Here is a 21,280-nt window from a genome sequence, read left to right on the forward strand (position 1 = left end):
GCATCGGTTGTCAAGCAATGCTAAGGGGACAAACACACACACATATATATATATATACATACATACATACGACAGGCTTCTTTCAGTTTCCATCTACCAAATCCACTCACAAGGCATTGGTCGGCCCGGGGCTATAGCAGAAGACACTTGCCCAAGATGCCACGCAGTGGGACTGAACCCAGAACCATGTGGTTGGTTAGCAAGCTACTTACCACACAGCCACTCCTGCACCTATGTAAGGCTTCACTATTCATTGTGTTCATTACATGTTTAAGACCGCAAGATGTGATTTAAAGGAGACTTGGTTGCTACTTAATCAGATTCCTTTGTTGGTTTGTAGTATAAGTAATTATGAGTTGAGATTTGATGAAACTACTTTGAATTAAGCATAGCCATGCAGTACTTGTAGATTTAGATCTGACTCAGCAGAACTATGATCAAAAGCATAACTAGTATGACCATTACATGTCTTTTTGTTTTTGTCTTTTATATGGTGTGAGTAGGACTTCATTAGCCAATGTGATGTTTTTTTTCCAAGAGAGCAGGATATGATTAGAGAGAAAGTTGGTTGATATTTCTAACTGTTCAAAATTGTAATACAACAGAGAAAAATATAAAGGGTGTTTGGATTAAATATTACAGTTTGCATAAAAGGAAAAGAAGATACAATAAATACCCCATCTAAAAATAAACGCATTTTAAAAACACAAAAATATTAACTGAATTATGGCTGGAAGATAACAGTTTACTCAAAGTAGCCATCCTCAGCTTCCACTATGACCTCAAGATTGCTCCAGAACCTGGCACATGCTTTCTATTTTGGTCATCAATTTGTCATTGGTGGTGCAGGAAGAGTGGTTGGTGTATTTTGCAACCATGAACCACATATAGTAGAAAATAAGATTACAATTAGGGGGATGAGAAGGCCAGTAATTAGCACTGGTAAAGTTGTAGAATTTCTCTGACAAGCACTTCTGACACTTTCCAGATATATGATGAGGAGCTGAATCCTCCTGCCACATGTATAGCATTTCAGCAGCAATCCTCTCCAGCCAGGGATTGACCACAATCTTCAGTGGCTGCCCTTAACAGTCTGAATTAAGCCTAAGGCTGGCCATGGCCTTATAGTCTCTGTTGCAGCCGTCCATGTCATGCCTTACTGCCTTTACAGTGTTCATAGAACATTGAACAGCAGTCATGGTGCTAGTATCTTGATACCTGGTGTGAATCATCATGATACAGGTAATTCTTTTCCAATATTCTGATGGCTTTCAGTCCTTCATCTCAGGTAAGTTTTTCTCAACAGCTTTAATCTTTATGCCCTCCAACACCTTTGACTGTTCACTAATATACCAAGCTGCTCTTGAATAAAAGGAGGCATAATATTTGTCAAATTTAGCCTGAACACTCTGAATTTCTCACTGTTGTATTAATGACTTACATCTATGCATGAGGATTATTTATTAATGTAGGTGTTAGTTGACTCAATGGTTAAGAACTTTGCTTCTCAACAAAAATGGTTTTATGTTTAATCACATTGTAGGGCACCTTGGGAAAGTATCTTATATTACTTGCAGCACTGGGTTGATCAAAGCCTTGTGAGTGGATTTGGTTGAAAGAAGCCTGTTGTATGTATGTATGTATGTATGTATGTATGTATGTATGTATGTATGTGTGTGTGTGTGTGTGTGTGTGTGTGTGTGTGTGGTGTGTGTGTGTGTGTAAAAAAAAGTTTAAAAGTTTAATAATTTATAAATTTAAAATTTAAAAATATAAAAATTTATAAATATAAATTTAAAAATTTCAGATTTCAGTATTTTATATTTTATATATATTTTGTATATTATATTAATTATATTTATTTTTTGTTTTTTATGTTTTGGTTTATGTCTATCACTTTTTGAGTTGCCTAATAGTGGTTTTATCTCTAATTTAATTTATATATATATATATTATATATATATATATATATATCGAAATTTAGGTCTCACCTTCGAACTTTAGGTCTCACCAAGGAAATGACTGGAGACCGAGAACTATGGAAGTATGCTGTGCGTGAGAAGACCCGGCAAGACTAGTGAGGCCATAACCCGTGGCCCCTACCTGGGACGTAGTCAGTCCACCTGTGCATACCTTCCTTCTTGTGATACTTGTGAAGACCTGTTGAGGCATGTGAAAATCAAACCAAATCAAAATAGATGAACATCAATGGAATTTGTATCTTTGTGGTACCAGTGCCGGTGGCACATAAGAAAACCATCCGAACGTGGCCGTAGCCAGTACCGCATTGACTGGCCTCCGTGCTGTGGGCACGTAACAAACACCATCCGATCGTGGCCGTTCGCCAGCCTTGTCTGGCACCTGTGTCGGTGGCACATAAAAAACACCATCTGAGCGTGGCCGTCTGCCAGCCTCGTCTGGCACCTGTGTCGGTGGCACATAAAAAACACCATCCGAGCATGGCTGTTCGCCAGCCTCGTCTGGCACCTGTGTCGGTGGCACATAAAATCACCCACTACACTCTCGGAGTGGTTGGCGTTAGGAAGGGCATCCAGCTGTAGAAACACTGCCAGATCTGACTGGCCTGGTGCAGCCTTCGGGCTCCCCAGACCCCAGTTGAACCGTCCAACCCATGCTAGCATGGAAAGCGGACGTTAAACGATGATGATGATGATGATGATGATGATATATGTAGGTCTGTGTGCATAAATGTATGTGTGTGTGTGTCTAGGTATTGTCTCCTATCAGTATCAAGCAGTTGCAAATGAGTGTCTGTTTTGTACAAAAGGTTGTCCTTTGTTTCCACTCTTCTGTGCAAATATGAACAGCTATGGGGAAATATTACCTTGCATGGAAAGAGGTGGGATTTGGTGATGGGAGGGCGTCTAGCTATAGGAAATCTGCTTCAACAAATTGTGTTTGGCCCATGTGAGCATGAAAAAGTGAATGGTAAATTGATGATGATGGTAATGATGATCATCATCTTTAAAAAGCAATATTTTTCATATATCTGTATAAAATATCATTACTGTATATTTTCTAAACTTTAATTTTTGAAAACATATTTTCTAGAAACTACAAAGCCAATATTATTTTGAATCCATTGTTATAGGAAACATATCATTTTCTATATCATAGAATGCATATAACAGTGTTCAGTTCAAGCTATTATCAGCAGCGCAAGAAAGTGAAATGGAATAAATTTTTATCATTTGATATTCAATAGCTGAGGATCACAATTATTGGTAATGTATTTTTATCTGTAGTAGACACACATGTACACACACACACACACACATTTATGCACATCACAACTTGTATATGAAAACCTATGATAAGTTTGATACTTTTTGTTGTAGAACTTTAAACAGATGCAAATACTTATTGTTATTTTCTTCTTACACAAAAATTAAGTTGGTTGTTTCTGATTTGTTTCATCATAAGACAAGTACTGTACTAATATATTCCTCTGTCCAAGAGGTGAATTATGTAGGTATTTAAATCACTGCCACCAACAAATTAACAGCATACAATTTAGTCTAACCCATTATAGCTGAGTTCTAGTTTGTGGTTGATTTGTCAATGAACTATGAAACGTATCAAAATAATCTTCCATACTTCAAAAGTTAAAAGCTTAAAAGCTGCTGTTTAACTACTTTCAACTTATCTGAGGAAACCAACTATATTACGCATATATATATATCTATCTATCTGATGAAGGTTACATAACTGATGCTTCATTGTGACTGACAAACTTTTACCTAATAAAAGCAAAATAAATATGTTACTCTACTAAAAATTTTCAAGTGATCCTTCAATTGAATATTTGACTGTTTTTATATATAGCTGCCCATAAAAACAAACATATACAAACATAAATCATACATCTATACATACATATATATACACATGCACATATATATATATACACATATGCAGATATGTATATGCATATATATATATACTTATATATATATATATATATATATATATATGAACACATTAACATGCACATGTACTGTTGACATATATGTGTGCGTGCGTGTATGTATCACATTACCTTTTATTGTTATCACCTTTGATAAGAATTATGTAAAACGGATTAAGCATTAATGCACACACTGCAATAAAATGAATGGATAAACTGCAATTTGAATGGAGTGCACATATAGGAGAAAGTTGAGTTAATGGGATAGCTGAGAGCTCATCAGAGCATTCATTATAAGTTTCTTTTGATATTCATAGGATGTGAAGCAACTACTCAATATTTTGCCTAGCTTCTTTGATAAACCTATCAGAAATATGTGCAGAAAGAACTGGGTAGTAGATCTTCAAATATACTCTTTAAGATATTATCTGCGATAGATATATACTGATATTTTTTTTATATCAAATATTTCTCATGCATATATGTGTATGTATGTGTGTACATGTTTGTGTAGAAATACATGTATACATGCATATTTAGACATAGTTATACTTATTGAGACTGGAGAGATAACATAGGTAGTGTGTATATGCACAATAACTATGTATGTATGTATGTATGTATGTATGTATGTATGTATGTATGTATGTATGTATGTATGTATGTATGTATGTATGTATGTATGTATGTATGTATGTATGTATGTATGTATGTATGTATGTATGTGTGTATGTATGTATATATGTATGTATGTATGTATGTATGTATGTAGGTATGTAGGTATGCATGTATGTATGTATGTATGTGGGTGCTTGTATGGTGATTTAGAAATTCATGTTGCAAACACATACCTTTTGGGTTCAATCCTACCTTAGGTAACTATCATTTACTATTACCCTGGATTGACCAGTGCCTTGTAAGTGAATTTAGTGAGAGAAACTGTCCAAGGCCTATGTGTGTGGCTGTTTGTGTGTGTGTCTCTCTCTCTGTGTAAGTATGTGTATATCAGTGAGAATGCTAATGTTTTATAACTGAAGAAGTTTCCTTTGTCATTTTGCTGTCAGCTGATAATCCAGTAGCTCAGTGCTTTTAAAAAGGTAAGGATAAAGGTGGTCAAGAAGGGCATCTAGCAGTAAAGCAACATTCCATCAATATGCATTCAGTTAACCCATGCTGGCATCAAAAAAATGGATGTAAAAATAAACATAAAATTGCAGTGGCCTCCAGTAAATTTATTGCCAGAGAAATACGATGCAACACTGGTTTAACTTATAATTTAATTAAAATTTAATCAAATGTAAATGAAAGTTGGTCTCCATATTTTGTAGACTCTACTTTAGTAAATATCGTGGCTTCACCTTTTTAGGCACTGATTTGATTGATTTATCGATGACAAACTGATCCATGTTTATCGATGTTTATTCACTCTTTGGATAATGTATTTTTATTAGCTTTGAAATTTATATAATTTTCAATGAATTTGCTTGCAACTTTCTATCAAGACATTCCACTATGTGTTCTACTGGACCATGATTGGGGATTTGTATGATCCATTTAGAGATTTGAGTTTCTGCATTCTATACCAAGCTTACAGGCATTGCTTATATGGCATAGTGCCCCGTTGTCAAGAAAAAGATTATTTTTATTATCAATATAATAGGCCCTTTATGAGTGTTTGACAAGATCTGGGAGGCATTTAAATCATATTCACCAAATCTGTTCTCTGAACTGCCCATCGACCAAATTGTCCCCACTATCTCAATAACTCAAACTCCTTAATTTTAGCTATTCCTTAAAAACAGTCCTGCTCTCCTATGTACCACCATATCATATTACTGCTTCAACTCCTTAATTTTAACTACTTCTTTAAAAGAATCAACCACAACTATGATTTCACTTGGCTTGATGGGTCTTCTCAAGTAGAGCATATTGCAAAAGGTCTCAGTCACTAGTCATTGCTTCTGTGAGGCTCAAAGTTTGAAGATCATGCTTCACCACCTCATCCAATGTCTTCATGAATCTACCTTTACCACAGGTTCCCTCCACAGTTAGAGTGTGTGTGGACTTCTTTACACAGCTGTCCTCATCCATACGTGTCACATGACCATACCAGTGCAGTCGTCTCTCTTGCACACCACATCTGATGTCTCTTATGCCTAACTTTTCTCTCAAGATGCTTACACTCTGTCGAACATGCACACTGACATTGTACATTCATCAAAGCATACTGGCTTCATTTCTTTCAAGCCTATGCATGTCCTCGGCAGTCACAGCCCATGTTTTACTGCCATGTAGCATAGCTGTTTCCCCACAGACATCAAACAATCTACCTTTCACTCTGTGAGAGAGGCCTTTTTTTGCCAGCAGAGGTAGGAGCTCTATGAACTTTGCCCAGCCTAACCTTCTTTTCAAAGCTACACTCTCAGAGCTCCATCTTTACTACTAATTTGGTTACCAAGATAATGGAAGCTAGGGACTGCTTCTAGCTAACCCAACTGGTAATTGATGGAGTCTATTTTCTGTACACTTTTGGTGTTTATTGTACCTATGTATCTTCCACATATAAAACCTATTTTCCCTGTTAACCTTCCTCTGATATTGCTGCACCTATTATGCATCCAAAGCTTATACTGGGTGCATCTTATAGAGTTTCTACCTACATCTTTTCTACAGATCAAGCAGGGACATCTACTTGAAGGGATTGTATATATATATACAAGCGTTGATGCTTCCTAGGGCTAAACAGCGGTGGTGTAAATCCCTTACAGGACTGTCACGTTAAGTTGACAGTATACAACCACTCTCTCTCTCTATATATATATATCTATGTCTATTCATATACATGCATGTATAAAGACTTATGTATATATGTACATATATCTATGAATATAGACTTGTGTGTAAGTGTATATATATGTATGTGTATGCATGTATATTCAAACATATTTCTTGAAGGATTTTAGTTGAACAAATTAATGCCAGTACCTACTACTTTTATATCTGGTGCTTATTCTAAATAAACTAACATTAGTCACTAAGCAGTGGTGAGGGACAATCTTATACAGAAAGACACAGAAACATGGATATATATATATATGGGCAAAACACACACATACACACACGTACATATGTACATCTATTGCATACATGTTTTTTGTATGCATACATGTTCATGTGTGTAAGTGTTGCCCATATATCAACAAAACACTTTTTTCGTCTATGTAAAAAGACCAACAAAAGTCTTAACAAAAACTTACTTGTCACTAGAAGGGGACTTAACTCCTGTTTGCAAACAATGGTGATTTCTCCGACTTGAAAATTGTTAAAAGTTTTGGTTGAAAATTTATTTTTACTACTATTCGCTAGTGACTCTGGGGAAAATAAGTTGACAAAAATACAGCTAGGGTCAGGACGAATGTCCTCCTAAATTTGGATTGACATGCATGCTAATTTGTATGCTAATATATGCATGCTAATATATATATATATATATATATATATACATACACACACACATATACATATATATATATATTATTTAGAGATAGTAGTCCCCTTCATCCCACCATATAAAAGAATTTTAATTTTAATTTAATACTTACTACTCATTTCTCCGCTACACATGTTTCTTGAGGTTCTTTTACGGTTCCTTATGTTTTTCAGGAACCTTTCTTAAAATGCAACCCCAATCATCAGGCCTCTAAATAACTTTATCATAGTTCGATACCAAATACTATATTTTAATTTTAACATATAAGTATGTGTATGTGTAAATAGGTTCGCTGGACCTTACTGTGCAAGCCATAATTTAATTCAAATAAAAAATAACAAATAAAAAAAATACGAATAAAAAATAAAAATTAAAAAACACGAATGAAAAATAAAAATTTACAAAAACTAAATTCTAACGTAACTTATGTCTGTAAACATTCATATAAAATTAATAATATGTAGGGATAAAAATAAAATATATACTTGAGATGATATAATAATAAAAGCAATGACAAATAAATATATTCGAATAAAAATGAAAGCAATGACAAATATTTTCAAATAAAAACTATAGTATGAATGACAAAAGGCAAAAAGAAAATTTACAAATGATTCGAATGATAAAAATTAAAAATTAAAAATTTACAGAGTAAAAATAACTTAAGGGTAATGTAAAAGAAATATAAAAAATATGTACAAACTACTGTTGACTACCATTGTCCTACTATGTATTAATTTCGGCTTGATGTCACAAGGTTCGGCAAACAACTACACTCCCAATTTTACACATACTTATATGTTAAAATTAAAATATAGTATTTGGTATAGAACTATGATAAAGTTATTTAGAGGCCTGATGATTGGGGTTACATTTAAAGAAAGGTTCCTGTAAAACACTGTGTGCTTAAGGAATGGTAAAAGAACCTCAGGAAACGCGTGTAAGCTGAGAAATGAGTAGTAAGTATTAAATTAAATTAAAATTCTTTTATATGGTGGGATGAAGGGGACTACTATCTCTAAATAAAATATATATTTCGTTATTGAACCCCTGTGATGCTGGAATTTTTATTCCCTAATATAATAATTCCCTAATTTAATAATTGAAATAAAATTATATATATATATAGGCACAGGAGTGGCTGTGTGGTAAGTTGCTTACCAACCACATGGTTCCAGGTTCAGTCCCACTGACTATAGCCTCAGGCCAAACAAAGCCTTGTGAGTGGATTTGGTTGACAGAAACTGAAAGAAGCCCATCGCATATATATATGTATATATGTATATGTCAATGCAATTGAAACAGTTGTTAGATTTTTAAGGTGTGATCTAAAATAAAGATATGATTTTCTTTGCACATATTATTCGTTGTTATACATAAATGTAGATATATAGATGACTGCTTACTTTTAGCGGCTCAACCTTTTTGAAGTAAGGCGTCTTCTTCCACAACATATTTCCTTGACCTTAGTTTGTCTTTGAGGCTGGTGTCACCTTCCTAGAAATGTCTGAACCAGTTTTGTACCATCTGTTTGTTAACAGTTCCTGGCCTTTCTACATCATTAATTTCTGTTGTTGCTGCTCTTACACTCAATCCTTTTTCCACAGCTAGTTCAAAATGGGTCTATTTAAAAATTTTTTCACTACTTATTTATCATCAAAGCTGTAAAATAAAGAACGAAAAATTAATGTTTATATGCTATATATGAAAATAAAAAATAAACAGTTCACCAACGATTGGACAACATTTTGTATAAAGTTAAAGAAATAAATCAAAACCAAAATCGATCAACATCAATGGAAATTGCAGCTGTGATACCAGTGCCGGTGGTACGTAAGAGAGCCATCCAAACGTGGCCGTTGCCAGCGTCACCCCAACTGGCCTCGTGCCGGTGGCACGTAAAAAGCATCATCCAATCGTGGCCGTTTGCCAGCCTCGTCTGGCACCTGTGCCGGTGGCACGTAAAGGTACCCACTACATTCACGGAGTGGTTGGCGTTAGGAAGGGCATCCAGCTGTAGAAACACTGCCAGATCAGACTGGAGCCTGGTGCAGCCTTCTGGATTCCCAGACCTCAGTTGAACCGTCCAACCCATGCTAGCATGGAAAGCAGATGTTAAATGATGATGATGAGAAGACATGTCAAGCTAAACGATGATGATGATGATGATGAACATGGGGATAAAAGTTGTTAAAAATCACCAGTGAAAAATTTGCAAAATATTTTTGACTCAACCTGGTATAGATGGAAAAGTCTCTAAGAAATATATTTATGCCATAATACATATTTATCAACCTTGGAGATAACCATTTCATTATGTATGTGTGTATGCAGAGAGAGAGAGATATAGAAAGTGAGAGAGAGCAGGCACTTTTCTCCCTGTTTAATATTCCAGAATATTCTAGCAGGCATTTAGTGTTTTATGAAACTGATTATTAACTGAATAGCTCATACCTTGTTATATTAAAAGAAATTGTGGAGGAGTATGGTCTAGTGATTAGGGTGATGGAATCATGATAATAAGATTGTGGTTTCAATTCCTGGACTTGGTGATGCATTGGATTCTTGAGAAAAAACATTTCATTTCATGTTGCTCCAATCCAGTCAGCAGACAAATCTGAGTAATGTTGTGGTGGATGAGTTTCCTGTCCAAGAGAAAAAATACATGCATCACAAAAACTAGGAAACTTGGGAAGGATCTTTTTCTTATTATCCTATATCAAAAAATTTGGAACAAATAGGATAATATTGCTGTTGATACTTAGTCTTAATATAATATTGAATATTCATTAATAGTAAACCTTTGATTTTAAGTTTGCTCTCTCAAGAGTGATCTGAGGCTATATAAGAGAAAAAAACTTCTTATAAACTGAGGCAGTTACAGCTCCCCAACAATCTTCTTGAAGTTATTATATCTACCAACTGTATCTGTATCTGTATTATATCTTGTATTGTCACTGGTATAATATTGAAACTGTAGCATTTTAGTTTTGTCACACAAATATCTGAAATGTTTGAATTCAGAATTGTAAATTGCACAACACAAGAACTATGATCTGTATACTTTAGACATATATTATTTGAAGTCCATGATAATCAATAGTTTTGTCCTGAAATAACTGAAGTTTAAAATTTTTTATCCTATAAATATTGAAGAATAAAGATTCATATAAATTCAAACTACTTGAGTAGAAAGTGATGATTCTTATGAAAATTCCTACACCTTGATGTTGGTTCTAAAATTTGATTTGCTACTTTGAGATAGTATTGAGCTTTGATCTATTGACAAATGATCTTTCAGAATAAAAGTAATTGTCTTCCGTATAGATATTGAAACTATTTTAAAAGACTGATTTTGTTTATTTAATTTTCCTTGTGGAAAAAGAAACAACTGAAAAGAAGATAAGATGGTGGATATGGTTAATTGTTCTGGTGTTGGATCTTGGAATGCGATATATCACTCTGATAGCTACTTGTAGGGTAACTATATATAGACGTTGGTTTATCTTTATATATAAAAGTGAGGTTGTGTGCTGTCTGTCTCCTACGATTTAGATTCCTAACTACTCCCACATTTTGCGGTGCAGTTTAACCAAAATAAAATAAAATATATACTTGAGATGATATAATAATAAAAGCAATGACATTAGCGCAATGGTATTAGCGCACGTCTATGATGAGTCTACGATTTAAAAAAAAATTTACCATCAATTTTTCCCATTTTTAATGCATTTTTGGCATATATAAGGGAAGTAACTCTCTAAAAGTTTATTATTAAATCTCAGAACGTAAAAAGCTACAGTAACACCCCCCCCTTTGTGGTTAGCCATATTGAGATGGCTATTATACTTTATATCTCTAAAAATGCTTATATAGTTATTTCCCTTACAAACCCGAACAACGCCGGGCGATACTGCTAGTTCTTAATATTTTAAATCTATTGGATAACTAATATTTGGTTGTGTCAAGAACATTTCCAACATACATTCTATACTTTAAAATGTCATCTCCAGACTGAATAAAATAGTAGAGATTTTGTTCAGGAAATTTTGATACAGTGTCTGGCAACAACATAAAAATAAGATTGCTGGAACCATTAATGAAATAAAGATCTCCAAGTCCAACTGTAGTCCAAGCATGTGTACATACCGTATATGTCATTTGACTACAAATGATGATCAAACCAGTAAAACAGAATATTTGCAATTAGCATCTTGTCTCTTCTTTAGCTTTCACTATATGCAAATGAATTGAAGTGTTATTGTCTACATGATAAACCTATTAGAAATTGTAATGGTGTTTGAATTCAAATAAAAATCAATACTTCTATCTTAGCTTTGTTTAGAAAGTTTTTGCATTACTGGAATATGTTGCATTACTGGAATATGTAATCCCTGTGATAATCTATTGGCATAAGAAGCCATTCCTTGCAGTTTTTTGTCTAGCATGTAATCTTACTATTAGCTACTTAGATTTTTCTGTTTTTTGTTAGACTCCTTTCATAGCAAAAAAAAAGCTTGGATAACTTTTAGATATATAAAATATTATAGATATAGTTAGAAAAAATAAATATTTAGTAGAAATATAGGGTACTTTTTCTCCTTTTTTTTATTGCTAAATCTGGAGTAATGGACAATGTATATGACCTTGATGCTGTTAAAATTTGGTTGAAACTTTTGTAAGTTAACAACTGCAGGAAAGACACGAGCAGGGAGAATTGAATATGCTCTGATATATACACTAATATATTACTGGTATTTGGGGAGAGTCATTCTCTTTTAGTGCCTTATTATTTAACACACTCACTGGTAAAATTTCCACTTATTCCTTATTTTTATTTTCTGAAATTTTTACTGGTATCTATTCTAAAGAAATTCCAGTGGTATTTGAAAGCAGTGAAAGAGAGAGGGGGAGAGGGAAAGAAAGAGAGAGAGAGAGGTTGAGGTGCAAAATTATGTAAATATTTATTACAGAGAATAGTATAATTTTATTGCTATTAAGAATAATATTGTTACAAATTTGATTTCTGCAATCCCAAAACTATATTGCATTTTCTGTTTTTTTTTTGTATATATTTAGAAAATACTTTTTCTCTTCTCATTATTTCTATATTTGAAGTTTTTATTCTAGATACTGTTGTTGTTGTTCTTTTTCTTCTTCCAATGCTTACTGCATTTCTTCTAGTTTATGCTCTGAGTTCAAATTCTGCAATGATTGACTTTGCCTCTCATCCCTTCAGGATTTGTTCCTTCTCGAGCCATGCCTGGCTCATAAGGGCCGGTTTCCCAGTTTCTTGGAGTATAGGTTCCCCACCTGGACAGGATGCCGGTCCGTCGCAGGTGAGCTGGAAGATGCAGGAGGAAAGAGTGAGAGAAAATTATGGCGAAAGAGTCAGCAGAAGTTCGCCATTACCTTCTGCCGGAGCCGCGTGGAGCTTAGGTGTTTTCACTCATAAACACACACATTGCCCAGTCTGAGATTCGAACCTGCAATCTCTCGACTGTGAGTCTGCTGCTCTAACCACTGGGCCATGTGCCTCCACACCCTTCAGAATAGATAAAATAAATATCAATCAAATACTGAAACCAGTGTAACTCACAAGCCTCCTCCACTAAAATTTCAGGCTAAGTGCCTATAGTTGAAAAGATTAATATTATTATTAGAATTATTTGGATTCATTCAGATTTGGTCTTATTCCTGGCAGAAGTTATGTAGGTAGCAGTTTACTACATGTAATCTTAGATATCCACAAGCTTTCAACAATCTTTCAAGTGCTCAAAACCCTTCTTATAATCTTCTCTGTTCTTAAGAAGCCAAATTTCTATACAAGCTCTACACGACCTCTACATGACATTTCATTCCAATCCTCTGCCATTTGTCTATATCATTACCCACAGTCCCCAATGCACCAGTTATTATTATTATTATTATTCTATGTTTGACTTTTGCTTTATGTCTGTACAAGTTGGCTCCAAGTCTCACCCAGAGACCTCAAGAGACAACAGGTTGGAAGTTCTGTGCCATATATTTGGGGGGGGGGTTAGTGTTGTGCTAGTAAATGTCTAATACATAAAAAAAAAAATTTTTTTTTTTTTTTTAAAAATAAAAAAAAAAGTTTGTTTTAAACCTTGGGATTACATAGAGAGTATTTTGCGTAGGATATGAGCAGTTCCTTGAGCACCATCTTTTGAATTTCTGCCATTTTGGGGTTTCCTGGTATCTGAGTTAGGTAGTAATCAGTCCCTTTCGCTATCATTCCCAGGGCACCTATGACAACAGGTATTGTTTTAGTCTTCAGCTTCCACATTTTGCTGATTTCTATTTCAAGATCTTTATATTTGCTCAGTTTTTGGTAGGTCTTGACAGATACATTTATATCGATTGGGACAGTCATATCAATGAGGAGGCATGTTCTTTGTCTGAAGTCTTTCAATATGATGTCTGGCCTATTTGCATCTATCTTTCTGTCAGTTTGAATGGTGAAGTTCCAGAGGAGTGAGATGTGGTCATTTTCTAGCACTGGAGGTGGATTGTGTTCCCACCAGTTTTTTTCATGGGGCAAATCCAGGTTTTTGCAAATTACCCAGTGAATATATTGTGCAGCTCTATCATGCCTATTGAGGTACTCTGTAGGCGCTAGAAGACTGCATTTGGAGACAACATGATCAATGGTTTCATTTTGTTGTCGACATACACGACATGTTGGGCTGTTGCCGTTCTTTAATATGTTGGCCTGGTAGTTTCTTGTTGGTAGGCATTGATCTTGAGCTGCTATGATAAACCCCTCTGTTTCAGATTTTAAGCCAGAGGCCATTAGCCATTGATGGGTCAGGGCTTTGTCGATATCTGCATTATTCGCTCTCTTTGGGTATTTGCCATAGAGAGGTTTTTCTTGCCATTTATTATTCAGAATATCTAAGGCTGCAGTTTTGGCACGGGTTTTCATGCGCCTAGCTTTTTCTGTGCTTGTTTCTTGTATGTCTATCTCTAATTCCGAAATTGGTTGTATTCGAAATTCACTTAGATATTCCTTTGCGTGTTTTGTGACTGAGTATGATGCTTTCTTGTTTTCATGTTTTGAGACAAGTTTTAACATCCAGTCCTCAGAGTTTTTCAGGTAGGTGTCTAGGCCAATTGTAACAATCTTCATTGTTATTGCCAGTTGCAAAAGACCACGGCCTCCCTCTTTTCTTGGCAGATAGAGTCGTTCTGTATCTGCCTTAGGGTGGTGCATTCTATGCATTGTCAACAGTTTCCTTATTTTTCTGTCGAGCTGACATATTTCAGTAATTGACCAGTTAACAATATTGAAACTGTAAGTCACGACTGGTATGGCTAATGCATTGATCGCTTCGATCCTGTTTCTTGCATTCAGCTCTGTCTTGAGTATTGCTCTCACTCTTCGATAGCATTCTCTCCTGATCCTTTCCTTCATCTCTGAATGCCTTATTCCGTTCCCTTCAATTACCCCTAGGTACTTGTAGCTCTCCGCTGGGTCTAGTTCTTTTATGACATTCTGCTGATCAAGGTTAACGTTAGATGTTTCTGTCATTTTTCCTTTGATAAAGGTAGCTTTTGCACATTTATCGAGGCCGAATTGCATTCTGATGTCGTCACTGAATTGTTTGACTATCGCTAGTAAGCCCTTGAGTTGTTGGTCATTTTTTGCAAAAAGCTTTAAATCATCCATGTAAATAAGATGATTTATATTTTTATCAAACATTTTATACTCGTACTGCGCGTCATTGAGCAGCTTTGAGAGAGGTATTAAGGATAAACAAAAGAGGAGTGGTGACAGTGAGTCACCCTGGAAAATGCCACACGAAATTTTTACATCACCAGCATTTAGGGATTCATTGTCACTGTTCAGAGTTAGTGTGGTTCTCCATGATCTCATACTTACAGTCAAGAAGTTTCGCAGAGTAGGTTCTATTTTATACATTTCCAGGCATTTCCTAATCCAGCTATGTGGTAGGCTATCAAAAGCCTTTTTATAGTCTATCCAGGCTATTGATAAGTTTTTGTGTCGTTTGTGACAATCTTCTAAGATCATCTTATTGATGAGTAGTTGGTCTTTACAGCTGTAGGATCCACGTTTACATCCTTTCAGTTCATTAGGGAATATGCTGCTGTCTGTTAAAAAACTATAGGTATATTCCGTCAGGACAGATGTTAGTGTTTTGTACATAGTTGTTAAGCAGGTTATGGGTCTATAGTTTTTTGGTTCATTTGTTTCTTCACTTTTTGGAAGCAGGAATGTTAACCCATTAACTAGCCAAGGAGGCATCCTACTAGGGTGTTGCAAAACATCATTGTACAGTTCTGTTAGCAGTTCATGGCTCTCTGGGAAGGCATTCAGCCAGAAGTTAGGAATTTTATCCTTTCCTGGAGGCTTCCATTTGCTTGACCTCCTGAGAGCAGATCTTATATCTCCTACCTTGACACCCTCCCACTTTTGCTCTTCTAAGGGGTCCAGTTCTGTAGATAATCCAGGGGGCCTTTTCGTTGTGTGTTTTTTCTTCTGCCCATATTTTATTCCAAAATCCCTGCACTTCTTCTTTTGATGGTACAGACCTTGCAGTAAACGCTGTTTTTCCTATCTTCCTGTAAAAATTTTTGATGTTATTTTTGAACATGTTGTCCTTGAAAAATCTAACACGCCTTTCATACCTCGCTATGCGGGCAGCTTTGACAGATACCTTTTGTTTGATGGTTTCTATGGTGGCATCAATATCAAGTATAGTTTTCATATTGTATTTTTTCAGTAATTTTTGGGTTTTTGTAGGTTTGGTAGTCTTGTGAGCCTTAAGGTTTTTCAAATATTCAATGTCAGATCTAAATATTTTAATTTGTTGTTGCAGACGCTCTTGCCAAGAAGGCTTTTTGTGGGAATGTTGCTGTTTTCTAATCTTTACACCACATAGGATCGTTGAGATTTTCGCGGATGCATAGTATAGGTGGTTGAGGTTTGTGATATCAACATCATTAGCTGAAATTATATCCTTAAGTGCAAGCCGGATTTTACCAATTATTTTCATGTTTTGGTTAGAGTTGCGGATTTTAGGAAGTGTATCACGTTCATCTATGCTGGTTTCTTTAATTTTCAGCCATTCAATCATGATTTGATTTTTTAGCTCATGTAGTTCTGTTGGGTCAATATTTGTGTGACTTTCTTTATCTATTTGATGCTCATCTGTCTTAGTGTTTATGATTGGTTCAGGGAGTATTTCACTTTGCCTATCACTTATACTAACTCTTTCAATCCTCACTTCGTTTTTATCAGCCCTGGGCTGGTCTATAATTATTTCCTCTGTATTATCTTCTCTAGCTGCAGCTTCGTTCATTTTATCCGATATTGCTTGTCTAACTTGATCAATCTCTACTTCAGTCAGTAATTTCTTTTTTATAATGTTTCTTCTGACGTTGGCAAGTTTGTTACTGTCTATGTAGGGTCTTTCTTTAGGGTGTTTCTGTCTCCAGTTTAAGTATGCTTGTACAGTGTTAGATTTATCTGTGGGGAAATATATGGCATGGTAGAAGGCCTCAAGAACTTCTTTATTATCTTCCTAGACCATTTTTCCTTCTTTTTCTTTTGATTATTTGGTGATGAGCATGGATGGCCATCTGTTGGAATATTCCGGTTGTGGGGTACGTCCAGCTCTTGTGTGTTGGGAAGATTCGATCCAGTAGCTGATTTTTCAATCAGAATTTGGTTCAATTTTCGGGTACGTGGTCTTTTGTAATCCGCGCAACGACCAATGCAGTTTATTGTTTGATTTGTTGACCTTGAAGCATGACGAGCTTCCATTCTTATATTAGGAGATGGATCTGTCAGTTTAGGGTTCACTACATGTAAGCATTGCTCATAGCGCCGCTTCTTAAGACTAGCAGATCTATATTCATCTGTATTTTTTTTGTTGATAGTTTTATCTCCGAACATTTTTTTTCTCCTCTTCCTTTCTTCAAGGCTCACTCTGCCTGTATTAGTTCGAAATAATGAGAATAAAATACGGAGAAGGAAAAGAAAAGAAAGGGAAAAAGACGGGATCTATCAGTTATTATTGTTATTACTATCACCTTCACCACCATCACCATTATCAGCAACATCACCATCACCATCATCATCATCAATGACATTGTTTTATGTGTAGCCACAGCCACTATCAACACTCCTACTGTCATTGTGTGGGAGAATGGTTGGTTAAAGAATTCATGTTCTTTGGGTCTATAAATAGATTCGGCCGATGGTGGAGACAAAGGACGTTAATGGTCAGTAAAAGGTCAAGCCTGTTTACATTTATTTATTTTATTTTATTTATTTTTTTTTTTTTCTTTCTCTTTTCTTCCTCTCCACAAACATATGTATATGTATATGTATACTCACTCACACATATTATCTGATATTTACGTTGATGATTTTTTTTTAATAAAAAACTTTCTGAGTTCAATGTTATGTATATATTTTTTAAATTTCTGAATTTAGTTGTATGTATATATTAGTAGGTGCTTAATTCCATAACTTTTATCGTGCATTTAATTGTGTTGTTACAATAAAAGGTAATTTAAAAGGCAATTTTACACATTCTTATAGTCATGAGAGACGACTAAATGTAAATGTTCACACAGAATTGGAGATATTTATGTTTCTAATTTTTCTTGTTATTATTATTATTATTATTATGTTTCTAATTTTTCTTGTTATTATTATTATTATTATTATTATTATTATTATTATTTGTTTGGATTTCTAAGTATCAACAGCAATATTATCGTATTTGTTCCAAATTTTTTGATATAGAATAATAGGAAAAAGATCCTTCTCAAGTTTCCTAGTTTTTGCGATGCATGTATTTTTTTCTCCTGGACAGGAAACTCACCCACCACAACATTACTCAGATTTGTCTGCTGACTGGATTGGAGCAACATGAAATGAAATGTTTTTCTCAAGAACCCAATGCATCACCCAGTTCAGGAATTGAAACCACAATCTTATTATCATGATTCCAACACCCTAACCACTAAACCATACTCCTCCACAATTTTTTTAATATAACAAGGTATGAGCTCGTAAAGTATACTAGCCATCTCAATATGGCTAACCACTAAGGGTGGGTGTTACTGTAGCTTTTAAACACGAAATCCAAACATGTAATAATAATAATAATAATAATAATAACTGATGCATTAGGGACCTCAAGAGACAACAAGTTAGAAGTTCAAGTCTGTATTATGTCTACGGTGGTTGATAACTGCCATGTTTTAGACTTTGTACAAAGAATATATCAAGAGAATGCTTGTCAAAACTTAAGAAAATTAAAAGTTTTTTGAAAATAGTTTGCTGATAAGTTAACAGCGCGATTTTAAGTCGACAGTAAAAGTACATTTAAAAGTACTTTAGATATGTTCAGAGATTAAAATGTTTTGGAATTACATCGTATTTTACGTGGATAGGAGCAGTTCCCATGAGTACAATTTTTTTATTATCATTATTATTATTATTATCATTGTTGTTGTTGTTGTTGTTATTATTGTGGCTTAGTGGTTGGGGTGTTATAGTCATAATCTAGCGATTGTGATTTCAGTTCCTAGACTGGGTGGTGTGTTGTGTTCTTGAGCAAAATACTTCATTTCATGTTGCCCTGTGATCCCTTCAACACCTGATGTGTTACGCAAACATTTGATCACTATAAACGAATCCTTTGTGCAGGCTGTTTGGCAAAAGCTGAACACTCATACATTGTCTTCGATGGGAGAGTCCATCATTATCATTTATAGGTACAGGCATGGGTGTGTGGTAAAATATTTGCTTCCCAGCCACATGGTTCTGGGTTCAGTCTCACTGAGTGGCAAGTGTGGAAAGCTTGGCAAGTGTCTTCTTCCATAGTCCAAGACCAATGAAAGCCTTGTGTGTGGATTTGGTTGATGGATACTAAAAAAAGTTTGTTGTATACAAACACATGCACACACACACACACACACACACACTGACACACACACACACAAATGGGGCTGTGCATCTGTGTCTCTGTGTTTGTCCCCCACCAGCTTGTGACAACCAGTGCTGGTTTGTTTATGTCCCCTTAAATTATGCCTCATTTAAAGAGACTGAATGAATATGTACCAGGCTTAAAAGATAAAAAAATTAGTAGAGTTAATCCTTTCAACTAAAACTCTTCTATCTGGTGCCCCAGCATGGCTGGCTGCAGTCCCATGATTAAAGTAAGTAAAAAGTAGCAGAATTGTTAGCACATCGGACAAAATGCTTTGCACAATTTCTTCTGGTTCTTTGCAGTCTGAGTTCAAATGCCACTGGGCTCAACTTTACTTTTCATTCATTCAGAATTGGTAAAAAAAGTCGCATCAAATACTGAAAGGAAAGTGGAGTGTCAATGCTGGCCTCGTGCCAAAATTTGAAATTATTATCATTAAGGTGGTGAATGAAGGCAGCAAGCTTAGCAGCATTTTCTTCGTTTTTATGTTCTAGGTTCAAATTCCACTGCAGTCAACTTTGCCTTTCATTCTTTTGAGGTCAATAAATTAAGTACCAGTTGAACACTAGGGTTAATATATAATAGACTAGTCCCCTCCTTAAAATTTCAGCTCTGGTGCCTATAGGAGAAAGGATTATTAAGGTGATGAGTGGCAGAATGGTTAGTACCTCAGAAAAAAATGCTTAGTGATATTTATTCTGGTTCTCAGTTCAAATTCTGAGTTCAAATACTAATAAGGTCAACTTTGCTTTTATTCTTTTATGGGTTTGAGAAAATTAAATTTTCTCTACGTAGTAAATTTTCCTTCCTTACTTGCATAAATAGTGCTTTCTTTGCATTCTTTATGTACCAAGTAATTTTGTTTTCCTCTGACTGAATACAATTCTCACAACTTAATCTCTGCCTTTCTTTCTTTCTTGACAGGCTACACCTGTCAACATCACTTTTCAGGTTGAAGGCACTGGATATTATCCAAAAATTGCATTTCCTCTCTTTGTCATCTAGATTATGAATTTTTCCTCTTTTGGCACACTTTTGGCAGTATTTCATTTGTGAACCAAAACCTAGTCACTGCATTACATTGTTACCTTCTTTCCATTGATAAAACATTCTTATTGACTTTAACATTATCTGTCTTAGCTTTATATGTCAGCAATTGTTATATTTTAAATAAATCATTACAATAAAACAATTGAGATTATTCCAGTAATAACTGACATGTTCCTTTTATACAGAAGACTATTTAACCCTTTCATTAACAACCCGGCTGAAATCAGCTCTGGCTCTGAGGTACAAATGTCTTGTTTTCATAAGTTTTGAATTAAAATCTTCCCCCAAACCTTAGTCACAATTTTTGTTCCTAAGACTAGCTGAAAGATAACTAAGTTATTTTACTAAATTCTTTGTTATACTTAAAGTAATTCAAAGAAACACAGAGCATCTCAAAATAAATACAGTAACAAAAAGGTTAAAATATATATAATAGAGATACAATTCTTAACCTTTTTGATACCAGCCTAGCAGAAACCACTTCTGGCTCTGAGGTACAAATGTCTTGTTTTCATAAGTTTTGAATTAAAATCTTCCACCAAACCTTAGTCCCAGTTTATGTTCCTAAGACTAGCTGAAAGATAACTAAGTTATTTTACTAAATTCTTTGTTATATTTAAAGTAATTCAAAGAAACACAGAGCATCTCAACAGAAATACAGTAACAAAAGGGTTAATATGGTGAGAGTTCTGGTAACTCGTTTGTCATAAATCCTTAAATCAAGAGGAATTTGAATTAACAAGATTTCTGCTATATGCAGAAAATCGCTATATTTACTTTGAAAGAGCATACAGTGTTGCTTTTATAAAAACAGGCAAGATA

The 21,280-nt window shown here is 34.8% G+C and overlaps 1 long non-coding RNA gene across 1 annotated transcript; it reads right to left on the reverse strand.

Annotated features, from left to right (window-relative positions):
- Window positions 1–13,103: 13,103 nt before the first annotated feature.
- LOC118766160 lies at window positions 13,104–15,836 on the reverse strand. Its single transcript, XR_005002070.1, has 3 exons — window positions 15,827–15,836; window positions 13,362–13,366; window positions 13,104–13,215 (listed from the first exon to the last, which is right to left on the reverse strand). It is a non-coding gene; the product is annotated as an uncharacterized LOC118766160 (long non-coding RNA).
- Between the last annotated feature and the right edge of the window lie 5,444 nt (window positions 15,837–21,280).

Source organism: Octopus sinensis, linkage group LG15 (assembly GCF_006345805.1).
Source record: "Octopus sinensis linkage group LG15, ASM634580v1, whole genome shotgun sequence".
Classification (NCBI taxonomy): domain Eukaryota; kingdom Metazoa; phylum Mollusca; class Cephalopoda; order Octopoda; family Octopodidae; genus Octopus; species Octopus sinensis.